The sequence below is a fragment of the Electrona antarctica genome (assembly GCF_951216825.1).
Source record: "Electrona antarctica genome assembly, chromosome: 15".
Classification (NCBI taxonomy): domain Eukaryota; kingdom Metazoa; phylum Chordata; class Actinopteri; order Myctophiformes; family Myctophidae; genus Electrona; species Electrona antarctica.
In genome coordinates this window covers 18,566,949-18,581,721 of record NC_136796.1, presented here as the reverse complement: position 1 = coordinate 18,581,721, position 14,773 = coordinate 18,566,949, and the positions used below count along the sequence as shown (strand labels likewise).

The following is a 14,773-nucleotide window of genomic DNA, read 5'->3' as shown; positions in this document are numbered from 1 at the left end:
AGGTGGGTCAAACTCTTGTACAACAACCCTTATGCAGAAGTAATCACCAATAATATTGTATCAAAGCAATTAAGGATAGGTAGGGACTGCAGACAAGGATGCCCTTTATCCCCCCTTTTGTTTTTAATCGCAATAGAGCCTTTTGCTGTAGCGGTGAGGGGAAGTACAAGAATTACAGGTATAAATATTGGCGGGTTTGATCATCAAATTGCTTTATATGCTGATGATGTGATTCTTTTTCTAAAAAATCTGGAACAGTCAATACCAAGGCTTATGGAGCTCATTAAGCAATTTGGCAGTATATCCGGTTATAAAGTTAACAATTCAAAATCTTCTATAATGCTCCTTAACCCAAAAGAGAGAGCTAATCCGCCGAATTACACAAGTCACTTTAGAACGGTAGACAAATTTACCTATTTAGGTATCCAGATTGTCCCTAAACTAGAAGATGTGGTAGATCAGAATTATAACCCAATTATAGAGTCTATTACTGAGGCGTTGGACAGATGGTCAAACCTTCCAATTTCTCTTATAGGTAGAATAAATATCCTCAAAATGAACACACTCCCTAAACTGTTGTATTTGTTTCAGAATATCCCCTTGCCGCCTCCTGACGGTTTTTTTACTAAGATGGAAAAATTGTTTCGTAATTTTATTTGGAATAACCGACGCCCCAGGCTCCGTTTATCGCTGTTATATCTACCTTATGATAGAGGAGGGCTAAAGTGCCCTAATGTGTTATGGTACTATTGGGCAGCTCAGTTGAGAACTATAATGTTCTATTATACAGAGAGGGGATCCCCTACGTGGAGGAACATTGAATCATACTCTTTGAAGCTCCCGCTGCCCGAATATCTCTACTCTAATTCGAGTAGAGAACTGAAAAGATATACCGCTAATCCTATTGTTAAAAACATGATTAAAGTTTGGCAGGATGTCAGACTGTATCTTTTGGATATCCAACCCAGTTTTCGATTCAGCCCAATTTGGGGAAATGAACATTTCACCCCAGGTAGGGCGGATGGGGGCTTCAAGATATGGGCTGAGAAAGGGATTAAACAATGGAAGGATGTTTTTGACAAAAGGGGGAATCTACTCTCTTTTGATGAACTAGCTGCTAAATACAATTTACCTCGTACACACTTCTTTAAGTATTTACAACTCAGAAGCTTTATAGGGGTTAAACAGGTGAACTCTCTGACACTCCCTCCCTTGTCAATAATAGAGAAAGAGCTTATCAGAAACCCCTTTAATAAGGGCATAATTTCTGACTTATACTCTATGTTAGTAGAATTCTCTCCCGAATCCTCTGAATCTAAATATAATGCATGGAAGGCTGATCTGCAAGAGGAATTGACACTGGAAGAGTGGAGCACGGCCTGTACGGAGGCTCAATCCCAGACGGGTAACACTCGGTTAAAACTATTGCAATATAATTGGCTGATGAGGGTGTATATCACTCCAGAGAAATTAAATAAATTTAGTGCAGATATTCCAGATACTTGTATCAGATGTGGTAAAGACAAAGGTACACTTTTCCATTGTCTGTGGGCATGCCCAAGAGTGAAAGAATTCTGGGGAGAAGTAAGGAGGGAGATTCAGAAGATATTGTTGATAAATATTGAGCTTGACCCGAAACTGTTTCTATTAGGTCTTTATCCACCTGGCCATAAGATTCAGAGTAGCGAACAAAGATTTCTAGATTTATGTTTACTACAAGCCAAAAGGGCTATAGCTTTATCGTGGAAAAAGGTAGGCAAACCCAGTATTGCTCAGTGGTTTAGGGAGCTGTCATTGTGTCTTCCTCTGGAAAGAATCACTTATACGCTGAAAAATAAACAAGAGATGTTTGATAGGATATGGGGACGGTTTATCCAGTATATTACGGTTAATGATTTGTCTTATTTAATGGTTGAAACTGAAAGTGTTTAATTGTACTCTATGCAGCTATTTGGTCTTGTTGTTGTTACCAGTCTAAGTGCCCTTATTTTGTTTTAATATACTGTATTTATATGTATGTACTGTATGTTTGTTTTGTTTTTGTTTGTTTGTTTTTAAGTAATTGTACTGTCTGTATTATGTATTGTATATTGTTCTGTTGTATTGTCTGTTTGTTTAAAAAAAAGAAAAATGCAATAAATATATTGTTAAAAAAAAAAGAAAGAAATGAGACCTGGCCTGCTCACTCCTCATGCATTGAATGAAGCATGAGCTCATTTTGGGTCTGTCCCCAGGTTGGCAGAGGTAGAGTAAGCAAAGCAAAGTAAAGTTCTTTGTTTACCCAGGGAAGTGGACTAAGCTCGAGATGCTTGTTTACAGCCACACCCTGCTCATAGAACATTTCATGGTAGGGGTTCAATGCCTTGCTCAAGGGCACTTCAGCTGTGGTAATTTTAACGTGCCGGTCCGGGGATTCGAACTGGCGACCTTCCGGTATCAAGACCGCTCCGCAAACCGTTCGGCCACTGCTGCCCGAGTAGCGCCCATGATTACAGTTTAGGCATTGGCACCAGGTGAAAAAATGGATAACAAAACTGAAATCTTTTATTAGAGGTTTGTCAAAAACAGCAAAATGCAGTTCAGGTCAACATTTTAGCCACTGCTACATATACATGTCTTGATATCGCAAGTTGTGAAAAATGTCTGAGACAAACAGAATGCAATGGTGTCAAACATACAAATGATGGATCATTTGTAATCATTGAAACTGATTGGGGTCAATATGTCCTGATCAGATCCATATAGTTAAGACCAGAGTAATGGACTGTTTCACACTTCACAATGAAAGTGTTTATTGTTTTGCACACAACGGCTGGTCTGGTAAGAATCAAAGTGGAATTTGCATTCTGTGTGGAGTTTGCATGTTCTCCCCGCACAAAAAAAACATGCAATGTACTGTAATCCTGGTCTCTATACTGCCTCCCCCTGGCCAGCCGGGTCACCCGATGGAGGGAACTGGTTGGAATAACGTGGTCCTTCCATAGAAAATAAATAAATAAATAAAATAATCAAAGCTATACAGTATGAACCAAAAGCCTGTAATCAATCCTGGGATTGGACGGGAGTCTATACATAACAATGACTATGATGAATTGTCTCTCCAACTGTCCTGCAGTATATATTCACACTTGCATTTGGAGAGTCTACACTGTAGACTCTGCCATCAATCAAAAAACAATCAGTGAATACCTGCATCATTAAGCCTTCCCACAGGCACACTTTGGGCACATTAGGCACGCGGTTAGGCAACCAATCTCAAAATCCAGGAATGGGCATGGTTTAAACCCTTCTGTGCCAAACATCGCTGTTGTTGGGCAGACACCTCTCATCTCGAATTCTTGATGTTCTAACTTTTTGTAGCTTTTTTTCATAAATTAACGCCCTACTTGATCATACTGCAGCATCACACGAAAGCATCAAAAGCAGCATATCTGCAAGCTCGAGGCGTGAAGCCACACGTATTTGAGCGTGTAAATCTGCTACTTTTGCTTCTGCTGAATTTGAATCCCGAAAAGTAACAGTTTTGGATGTATGAGGCTTCCACCTGACAGGTACAATATATCCAAAATAAGACACAATAAGACACAGGGAATTAACTATTTTCTTCCTGGGGTCCCTGTTTTCAGCATGTCAATGGGCAAATTAATTACACACTCACAATGCATCGCATATCACATTACGTGGTTAATAAACCATCTAGGGTTTATTTATTTATTCAACTTGCACATAATGGGGATGATAATGGTAAATGTTTTCACAACCTACCACATACTTGTGTGCATATAGGGTGCATCATTACTAGTCCTACTGTATACCCGTGTGGGGTTATGACATACCCAAAGTATGTTTTTATCAACTTTCATTGACATTTTCAGATTCTGCTGATTAGTTAACATACTTTGAAAAGTTGGTAATAGTAGGGTGGACAGATCAACTTCCTCTATTATGGTGGCTTGCATTTATACATGGTTTTTATACACTCATAGGTCAGGGGTAGAGTGATCGTAAGTGTAAATGTTTTCATATCCTACCTGGTAGAAGGTCAGGAGTGGAGTGCGGCCAGTTGTAGGTTCTGATCACCTGCCAGTCAAGTCGTCTTCCTGTCCCTGGCGGTACTCACACGAGCTGGACAGAGGGAAGAGAAATGTAACAACATTACTGTATTTGGTACAACATTACTGTACATTATTGGAGGAAATAACACCTCCAGGAAAGGCTATAGCTTCCCGTCTTTGTCTTGTTTCATGGTAAGGGGGTAAATTGTTGCGAGACAGAGACCAGATGATAACCATCATTAACAGCAGCGCATACAGCTGACATCACCACAGGACAGGCCCTCAGAAAATACCTTTGTGAACCAATCCTATACACAATCCTTCCAGCTAAAAGCTAAATCACATTCCATTTAGACCTGTGGTGAGGAAAGGACAGCATGTTACAGATGACAGGCCATAGGAGGAGAACCCAGCAGGACTCAGTCTGTCATGGTGACCCGCCAGCTCCATCTACCATCTCACTGGGTGTTCATTCCAGTCTCTCAGCTTCCATCATCACACAATCCACAGGCTGTTGTGTTTGTCACATCAGCAGTATGGAAGATAGTGGGTCAAATGTGTACCTCACAGTCCAGCTGTAACGGGATTAACCCTATAGGGTGAATTCCAGCCACACAATTGTATTCATGTGATTTTCATAATCATGAAATGTCTGATGGGGGTTGGGTCCTTGGGTTCCTTCAGGATGCTCACTGACATAGTGGAAGGTAGGTTTGTTTCCCTGTCCCCATCCCTGTTTTTGAGTGGTGTAAACCACTCCTACAACTGGCTTTGTTGGTCTGTCTGTCTGTCTGTCTGTCTGTTCTCAAAAAATGAGCACGGTTGCTATGGTCACCCAGTTCACACGGGTGTGATTTCATTACGTCAGACATTACGTCAGACCACAGCTGATCAGTCTATAAGACGTTACACCACTCAGTTCACACGGGTGTGATTTTTTGACTATACCCAGCTTTGTGTATATCACATTTGAGAGGATTGTACTTTGTGTGTTTGTGTATAGCACAGTTTGGCCGATTTGATTGGCTGAGCACGGAATGCGATGTAAGACGATAAGAGCGCCACTCACTTCAAGTTCACACAAGTGTGTTTTTTTGAGGGACGCTAAGCCCCTCCTATGCCCAGCTCATGTGTACCACATAATGATTTGATTGGCTGAGCACGGACTGTGATGTATGATGATGTTTGAGTTCCCCTCACTTTTTTGCAGGCAGGTGATTTTCACCCAACATTAGTGATAGTGTACAAAATAAATCCCTATACTCCCACATATTAAAGAAGAGTACCTCAGATTATCATGCATCGTTGTTATTGATGGTGTGACAGTTTAACGTTAGTGTTCTAGGGTTAAGTGAAACCAAATGTGTCTCCTCCCATACAGTTCCAGTGCAGGGAGAGTAGCAGGTGAAAATAGGTGCAAAAACTTGCAGCATGATATGAGTAATAACACACACACTTAGAGTATTTAATTGGTTGTGGTGCTGTGTCTATGCAGCCGTGTGAGGATGAGATGGGGTGAGTGGTGGAGCAGGGCTCTGTGGCGAGAGAGAGAGAAGAAATGAAATGCCACCATCAGACACATTCCACTGATTTTCCCTCATTAAGACCCATCCTCCTTTCCCATCATGCTCCTCTGCCTTCAGGTGGCGTGCTATTCTCACAGCCAAAATGAGCTTATGGGGAGGGCAAGCCCATGTAATTAGAAATGTGTGTGTGTGTGTGTCCATTCGTATATGTAGCATTGCGTGCATGTTTGTGTGTAGTGGTGAGTGGTTGTTTTTGGCATTTATATGGATTAATACAAATATGAATTTCAGTTTTGCCAAAAGTGAAGTGCTAATTATTTGTGCTTTTCTCGACAACTGAGAACATGACTAACATTGGAATCACTCGACATAACCAAGAAAGTAAAAAATATATAATTAGAGTGGTAGAATTGGTAATTCCTCATCACAAGAGAGATGAGTATAGTTCCAAAGCACTGTTCTGCAACACAGACACACAAACCACCCACAGTTGGATCCACCTCTGGACCCAAAATAACATCAGTGAGATGTCTCTCAGGACTGGATCGCCGTGAACAACAAGGGGATAAATAAATCAGTGTGAGTGAATCGATTGTTCTCCACTTCTAAAGGTAGATGAGGCAATTTGTGGAACAAGAGCACCAGCTAGGAGGACACTAGCAGGTCTTGGATATGTGGAGAGCTTCTCTGCTTTGATGTCAGCCTTGGCACCACACCACGCTCAACTAATCCGCAAACAACTTAACTTCCACACATCTTAGAGTCTCTGTTCTATCTTGCCAGCATAAATGCACTATTAAGCTTTCTTTCTTACCCACCCGTTAGATGGTCTCCCTTTCTCTCAATCCAACCGTTCAATACAGATGACCTCCGACATACAGACAGGTTTCCATCCAGTTTATCACAGTTAAAGGGTTTGTCCGTGTTGCTCATGGGGAATTGTTGTGTGGATGTACATTAAGTAAGAGATAGATTATATATATATATATCACACCCCTGTCTCAGTTGGGCAGAGTTTTAACAAGGTGTTATTTTCCCCAAGTGCATATAAGTGGCATAACCAAATACAGAGGAGACAGAAATATCTGTAATAGAAAATAAAAATGTATTCAAACACAAGTATATATCTAATATACATTTGAAAAGTTGTACCCAAAAAGTTGTACCCAACCCAGGAAAAGGGACCCAAAGTCAACAGCTACTACACTACTGTCACTGACACACTGCACCACACACTGCAACACACTACAGACGTCACAGACTTACCCTCCGCGTCGATCCATGCCTATCTCCTCATGTCGCGCTGCACGCCGACACTCAACACCACCCGCGTAAAAATTGTCATTGCACTGCCACTAAAGCCGGCTCCCGTCCAGACTCAAACAATATCAATATCAATAATAAACACAAAAACGCCACAAGCACCGACACCCCCGCACGCACACACTCACACACGGGCCACGGAACACTGTTGCCAGGTCTATGCAAACAAGCCCAGAAAAAATGCCATACAACACGCTACTCACACACACTACAACACTCGTGGACCTGGCAACACTGAATCTTTTTTCCCATTGGCTACTGTTGCTAATTTGTTGCCACGTCTATGAAAACAAGCACAGAAAATATGCCATTGAACACGCTACTTACACACACTACCACTCGCTTACAATACACGGACCTGGCAACACTACATTCCCTCTTCCATTTGCTCAAAGCCCACCACGTGACCCACGACAGTTTTTATGTTACCTTTCTCACTTCCGATTGCACCACCGGACGTTACACACTACACACACATTAGAATAACAACAAGACGAACGCTTGCCAGCCCCACACACACACACACACACACACACACACACACACACACACACAAAGAAGAAAAATAACACACCGCACACACTGATTCTAACATGGAGAGCGCCGCGATTACATACAGTTAAAATAATGCAAACATGACCGTGTCGACACCTGGCGTGGTACAAACGGGACGAACCGAGGCGCATATATGGATAAGAACAACAACACCAACACTACACGCACACGCGCGCGCTGCAACAACGCGCTGCAACACAAAACAGCTACGTACAACGCAGTGTCACTGCAGACACGTGTGTGTGTGTGTGTGTGTGGGGGATGTGTATCAAATGGCACGCACACACACGCCACAAAACGCTAATAATAATACAAAATAAGAACACTACACTAATAACAACAATAATATCAACAGTACAGAGAACAGTACAGTACACATGAGACATGAGTACAGTACAGAAAGCTCACATCAGAATATTAATCCATGTAATAATAATACAAAATAAGAACACAACACTAATAACTATAATATCAACAGTACAGTACATCAGAATATTAATCCATGTAATAATAATAATAATAAAAAATAAAAACACAACACTAATAACAACAGTACACATGAGTACAGTACAGTACAGTACAAAGACTTACAGTACAGCACAGTATACTGTTCCTGCGCCTTGCCATGCTCACTTTCATACGCAAATACACAAAACCAAACAAGGCCACTCAGCCAGCTTGGCAACTTTGCGCTTTCCAAGCAAATGCATAAATGAAAACATCATGGGTTGCCATTGCCTTCTTCCCATGGCGCTAGGATGAGCGGGCCGAAGGCCCGCAAAATTCTAGTTATATACATAAACTAAATCAATATAAAGTAATCAATCCAACCACTATTATATAATGTATGTATTACAAGTACTATAAATCAGGCCTTTTAAAATAAAGCAAATCAAAGCAAATTATAATACATCAACAGATCTGGATACAAAAATGCATTTCAACCATGGTTATAAAAATGAATCAAACCATCACCTCCTCAGAGACTGACAACTTCTTGTCCAGCAGACAGCAGACAGCAGACTAACTGGAATACCAAATCTCTGCAGCTATATACCCCCCATGGTCCCTCCCACCAGACAGGACCAATTGATAGGGGTTAACATGATCGACAACATGTCAAATCTGCTTGGATTTGGCACAAAACACATTTTCATACATTTCAATTAATTTAAGCTTGTAGATCTTTTCTTTCTCAAATCTATAGTTTTCTAAGGTCCTCTTTTTAGAGTCCAGTGTCCCTCTGTGACAAATAATCCTCCCTATCCACAGACAGGAGTTGGTTTGGCCCAATTAGTGCTCAGCTGTGCTTCCACCTATTTAAAGCCACAGAACCCATTAACCAGGTTTGATGGTTTTATGGAATTCAGAGGAAAGTAGGAGAGGAGAGGGGAGCAGGAAAGAGCAGAAGGGAAGAGACGGTAATAACACGTTTAAGATTTGGACATACAGGCCTAAATGCGGCATTATTTATGATAGGGAAACACAATACAGGGAGGTGCGATCATTGTGGGGAGGAGGAAACAGTTGAGCATGTCATGATGAACTGTAGAGCGTATGAAGGAGAAAGGAGACAGTTAAGGGAGAATTTAGCAGAAATAAAAGAAAGGTACGACTTAGTAAATATACTAAGAAAAGTGTCAGGAGACAGGTGCTATAGGCACCTTTTTGAATATTTGAGAGTAACCAGTCTTATTGATAGAATATAGGTTTGTTGTGGTAAGATAACTCAGGAATCCAATAGGTAGGAGGAATAAAGACACCAGTAGGTGGCGGTAATGCACAGTTTTGTTTGCCAACCGCCAATAAACCCCACAAGAAGAAGAAGAAGAACCAGGTTTGATAGGAAGTGGCAGTGAGTAGGATACGGAGAAAAGAAAAGGGCATGACATACGCCAATGCTGTCAAGAGACTGGAGGTGGAGGAACGAGCGGCAGAGCCAAAAGAACCAGTGGAGATGAGGAATGGAGATGAGTGGCTTTCATAGCTATGGTGGTGAACTGTGCCGTTGAAATACAAAGCAAGTCCGAAAGGATTAAAATGGTGCTTGACGCAGCTAGGAGGTTAGACATCAGTGCTGAAGAGCTGGACAGTACCCTGAGAGAGGGGTTCGCACCAATGTGGCTGAGTAACAGAAGGGAAATGACGGTAAAGGGATAATTCGGGTGGGCACTGTAAATATTTCTCACTGAGGAGAACACCAAAGGGGATATAATCCCAACCTGCGGAGGGCAGCAATGTGCCGGAAGGCATCCAGTCTGCCGGAAATCACAAGAAGAAGAAGAAGAAGAACCAGGTTTGATGGCCGAACAGAGATATACAGAGAGCTGATGGGGATCTGTTTGTCCATACCCTACCTAATATAACCAGTGCGCGCTACTGACAGGCATGTAATGAGCAAAACGTGAACAGTGACAGGGTGGGGTCACACTGTCACAGTATGTGACATGACATAACCTTTCCTGTTTTGTCACAGTATGTGACATGACATAACCTTTCCTGTGATTTGGCGCTAAATTTGATGTGATCTCGGTTTGTCGAATTTTCTTTTGTCATTAATCTTGTACTTTCATATCTCTATCCTTTTCTCGCTGCTCTTCTGTGTCTGAGAACACATTTATGCAAGTCAAATTCCTTGTATGTAAACATATTTGGCCAACAAAAAATATTATTCATCTGAATGGCATCTGAATTTGTATACGTTGCTAGATTTTATTTTATTAGACGTCAAGCAAGAAAAACAAGTTAGGTACATCATGTTCATCTAAGAAGCACACAATACCGTCTTCAGACTTATTTTCGTTGTGGTCCTTGGTCTGGGACAAACAACATTGCAACAAATACAAAATACATACAGGCAAACTATTAAATCAATATATAACACAATCAAAAGCTACACTGCCTACATCATAAATACATGTGATCTCATTGATAATATAGTTAAACATGATACTATTCTGCAACATTTTCTAAAAGCCATGCTTTGACCCTTATCTTAAAAAGGAGATGGCTGCTGATGCTCTTTATATTAACTTGGGGTATCAAATCTAAACGAACGTTTGCTACTATTTTTTCCCTCTCAAACGTAAGGCATTTTCTTTCTTTTTTTTGGCTTTCGCCTTTATTTTATATATTTTTATGGAGGGACAGACAGTAGGCTGACAGGAAATGGGGAGAGAGATGGGAGGGAAGACATGCAGTAAAGGCCGTCGGGATCGGGAGTCGAACCCGCGGCACGCTGCCAGACTGGATTACCAGCCAAGGTGCCTGGACCACTGAGCCATGGCCCAGGCCTACGTAAGGCATTTTCAACATAAGAATATGTCATTTTAGTATAAATCGAGGCTCAACAGCCAGTAGAGGCCCTGTAGGGTGATTAATGGAGGAAGCAGGGCTGAAGTCTCTGTGATGGGCCCCTAGATGCAGCTGTCCCAGCTCCAACCTGCCCTTATGCGCTAAACATCAACCTGCCTGAGCTTGCAGTCTTTTCTGTACTGTACATCACTAACCAAACTGATAAAGTGCTCACCCCCAGGGCCACGGATGTTAGCATTTTGCACGTGTGGGCATTAGCACCCACCCGTGCATTCCATATTGTTCGATAAAAAGCATTTGAATTGCTTAAGTAAAAATTTCCCCATTATGCTTTCAACTACGCGATCCTATCGGTTAGGCGGTTTATTGCACGCTGTTGCATTATAATCTTTGGCGAAAATGCCCACATCGGATAAAAATGCTTTTTTATTGAACAATACGGAATGCACAGGTGCCAATACCCGCCCGAGCAAAATTCTATCGTCCATGGCCCCGGGGGTGAGCACTTTATATTTGAAATCTGAACATTTATGTAGACATTAACATTGTAAATGTAGCATTCCAGATACATCCAGATTGAGAGGGTGAGAACACAGTCCTCTTACATACAGTAGCACTTATCGAGTTATCGCAGAGGGAGGGATATATACATTAAGAAGCTGTGAGCGGTCTCTTACAGCAGGGGTAGAGGACGGATTAGAGTAACGGTTGGATATGATGACGTGTCGTGTGACGTTTAGACATTCTTTTCAAAGGATTTCTAAAACACAGAAGTAATCAAAGAGCACTGGGAGAGGGGCGGTACAGATGTTAACATATATGTAGTAGACTCAAACAAACAATTTCACTGACTAGCAGAACACTGATTACAGCACAGAATGTGAACAGCACAGTAACAATAGATATATTCAGATGAATCCAACCTGCCTTCAGCTCTGTCTGGATGCCTGCAATGCTCAGAGATTGTCTTTCATTATGAGCGATATGCAGATACGAACAGTTAATGAGCACAATATCTGTAGATATGTACAGATATTGTAGACCTGTATGGAGTACTGCTCTGTCCTTATTTTCAGTCTAGATGCCTATTGTTCTTTTTCTTTTCTTTTCTTTTTTTTTACTTCAGTGGTTTATGGTAGAATCTGCCGCCATTCCTTTGATTTGTTGCTTTGAAAAAGGTGCTGTTCATACTTCAAAATAACATTGAATATAAAAATAACATTGAGAATTCTTCTGTAGTTTTGAAGTGTTGTCTCCTAAAGTAACCCAACGTAAGGTTTTTCTATTATTATTCTTTTACCCCTTATAGTGCAGGCTTCAAAAAAGCTTAGTGAAATGTAGAGAAATATACAAAGAAAGTCAGAAGAAACAAAGTCAGAATCTCTTAATGTTATATATTTACTTATTAAATTACTTACGTCTTACAATATAGTAGTGCAGGGAATTGAATTTGAATGCCATTAGTTGTCTCGTCTCTTTACTGTTTAAACTTGACTAAGTGAAACCTGGGGGAGATCTCTTGCTCTTTTGATAAAAGAACGTAGGCGCTCACTGGCATCTGTTTAATCACAGCTTTCCAGACCTCACAGCAGGAAGGTCTGATGGGACCCAGAAACCAGAATGTTCTGTTTGGTTGCAGATAAAGCACGGTTGCGGTGTGATTTGCATTGACGCTAGTGCAGGCCATGCATCAGCTTCAAGTTTACTTATTGCGAGGAGGAGGAGGCACTACTGTATAGGAGGAGAGACGTTCCTCATCAATACAGAGCCAGCAGCAGTGGCCTCATCCAACCTCTGAATCTATAAAGACCATTGATAACAACAACCACACTTCTTCCATAAACCCTTGAGAGCAGGAGGAGAGAACAGAGTCACACCAAGATGATGACAAGTAACCAACACAGTCATTTATCAGAATTTAAGCATTTTATTGCAGATAGTATCTGTACTTGAGATAAGGCAACATTTTCCAAATTTCATTATGCTTTAAGTAGCATGTGACAATTTGTGACATGTCAAACTAGGGGGTTTTCATGATTCTGAATCCATTCCGATCCAATCCATTGTGCAAAACTAATGCTTGGAATGGATTCAGAATCACGAAAACCCCCATGTCACATGCTACTTAAAGCATAATGAAAATTGTTGCCATATATATGTTGTCTATGGTGTGGTATACAAAAATGGCCATAACTTTTTGCGATGTTTCCGGCAGAGCAGGCCTCTTATTCTGTGGACGTTAATGACCAAATTAATAGAAAAAACACAAATAAAAAGTACGGCATGACATCATAGGCCCTTTCAAATTTTGGGTGATTGGCTCCCCGGCTAATAATTTCACGAAAATTGCACACAGTGTAGGTGATTTGTGGCATTTTGTTTGAAACGGACCAATCATGCGAGCTTTGGAAGCCAATATAGCCAATCAGGCTGAATATGGGAAATGGTGCAGATCCGTGTTGATCACATGACTATGGAGATAGCCTATACTGAATTGCATGATGTATGGATTAAATGTGTACGAGTACGTCTACAGAAATGTGTTTAGCCTCATGGTGGCGCTATAACAGAGCATTGTGGAAGATTTGGGGCAGAGCTTTGTCGTTGGCATCCAGGGAGTGTGTGTGCAAAGTTTGGCATGAACCAGGTTAACGTGCCAGAGATTAGCTGGTAAAGGGGAGACACACACACACACACACACACACACACACACACACACACACACACACACACACACACACACACACACACACACACACACACACACACACACACACACACACACACACACACACACACACACACACACACACACACACACACACACACACACTTCCAAAACTATGGAATGAACTTCCCATTGCAATCACAACTGCAGACTCACTCCCAATCTTCCGCCGTAGCCCGTAGTTTGAAAACCCACCTCTTCAGAATCCATTTTAGCCCGTAGCACTTGCCGTATAGCACTTGTCCTATAGGCCTTGACAACCTTACAAGCATCTGCAAAGGCTCAACTAATGTAATTTAGATAGCATTTTATGTAGATATAGCACTCTATTGTGTATACTAATAGTTTCATTGTACAGATTTTCTACTGTTAGACAGATGTTAGGTTCTTAGCTTACTTATGATTCTTGATGACAACTTTTCTATTTTCCCATGTCCAGCTTTGAGGGTTTGTGTAAACACAAACATTGAAGACAAAAGTGTGTAAACACAAACATGTGTAAACACAAACATTGAAGACAAAAGTGAGGATGCAAATTGTGATTGGCCATACCAGATGATGTATGATGATGATGTATGATGATAAGAGCGCCCCTCACTTCACACGGCTGTGATCTTTTATGGATTTACCATGTGTTGTTTCTTGCTTACTGTAAATCACTCTGGATTAAGAGTGTCTGCTAAATGCCTAAATTGTAAGTCTAAAATCAACCTACTCAAGATGACGATGGCCTAATCTTCTACCTGTATCACTTTTTATAACCAATTAGCAGACGGGACAACCAAGGCATGGAAGTGTGTGTAATGACAACTAATAACAAATTAATGAAAAAGAAAATCACTTGGCCAAGTCATTTGGGATCAATATAAGTAGGAAAATGAGCCTATGTAGTCCGGAGTTGTCCTTTAATCAACAAATGACAAATTACCTAGTAAAAAGAGTGCAAAGAAAAACAATTAAGGCCTACTATTATACCATAAAATCAAACCTAACATTTTTGTCTAAACCAAATGTCTAATCTTTCTTTTGGGTCTCGACCTGAAAAGTTTGGGAACCACTGGTCTAAACACCATGCTATCTAAATAGCATGATGTGAACAAGCATGTCTTATTTATAATTGTTATATTTTTAGGTTCATGTCTTGTTATAAATAAAACCAATTGTGGAAAAAATACAATAAAAGTGACAGTAATGACAAAAATCGGAATTGAATTATTGAATAAAAACATTTATATTGATATCTCAATGACAAGATGATCCTTAATGGTCAA

At 40.9% G+C, this 14,773-nt stretch overlaps 1 protein-coding gene across 3 annotated transcripts in view; it reads right to left on the bottom strand.

Moving 5' to 3' along the window:
• LOC306937904 (receptor-type tyrosine-protein phosphatase U-like) overlaps positions 1-8,474 on the bottom strand; it is an 88,173-nt gene extending 79,699 nt beyond the window's left edge. For all 3 annotated transcript variants that reach the window (XM_079521931.1, XM_079521930.1, XM_079521932.1), the window contains exons 1-2: positions 8,435-8,474; positions 4,032-4,125 (exon numbers count right to left, since the gene is read on the bottom strand). The gene's annotated coding sequence lies outside the window, so the exon portion shown is untranslated. The remainder of the gene's footprint in view (positions 1-4,031; positions 4,126-8,434) is intronic.
• Between the last annotated feature and the right edge of the window lie 6,299 nt (positions 8,475-14,773).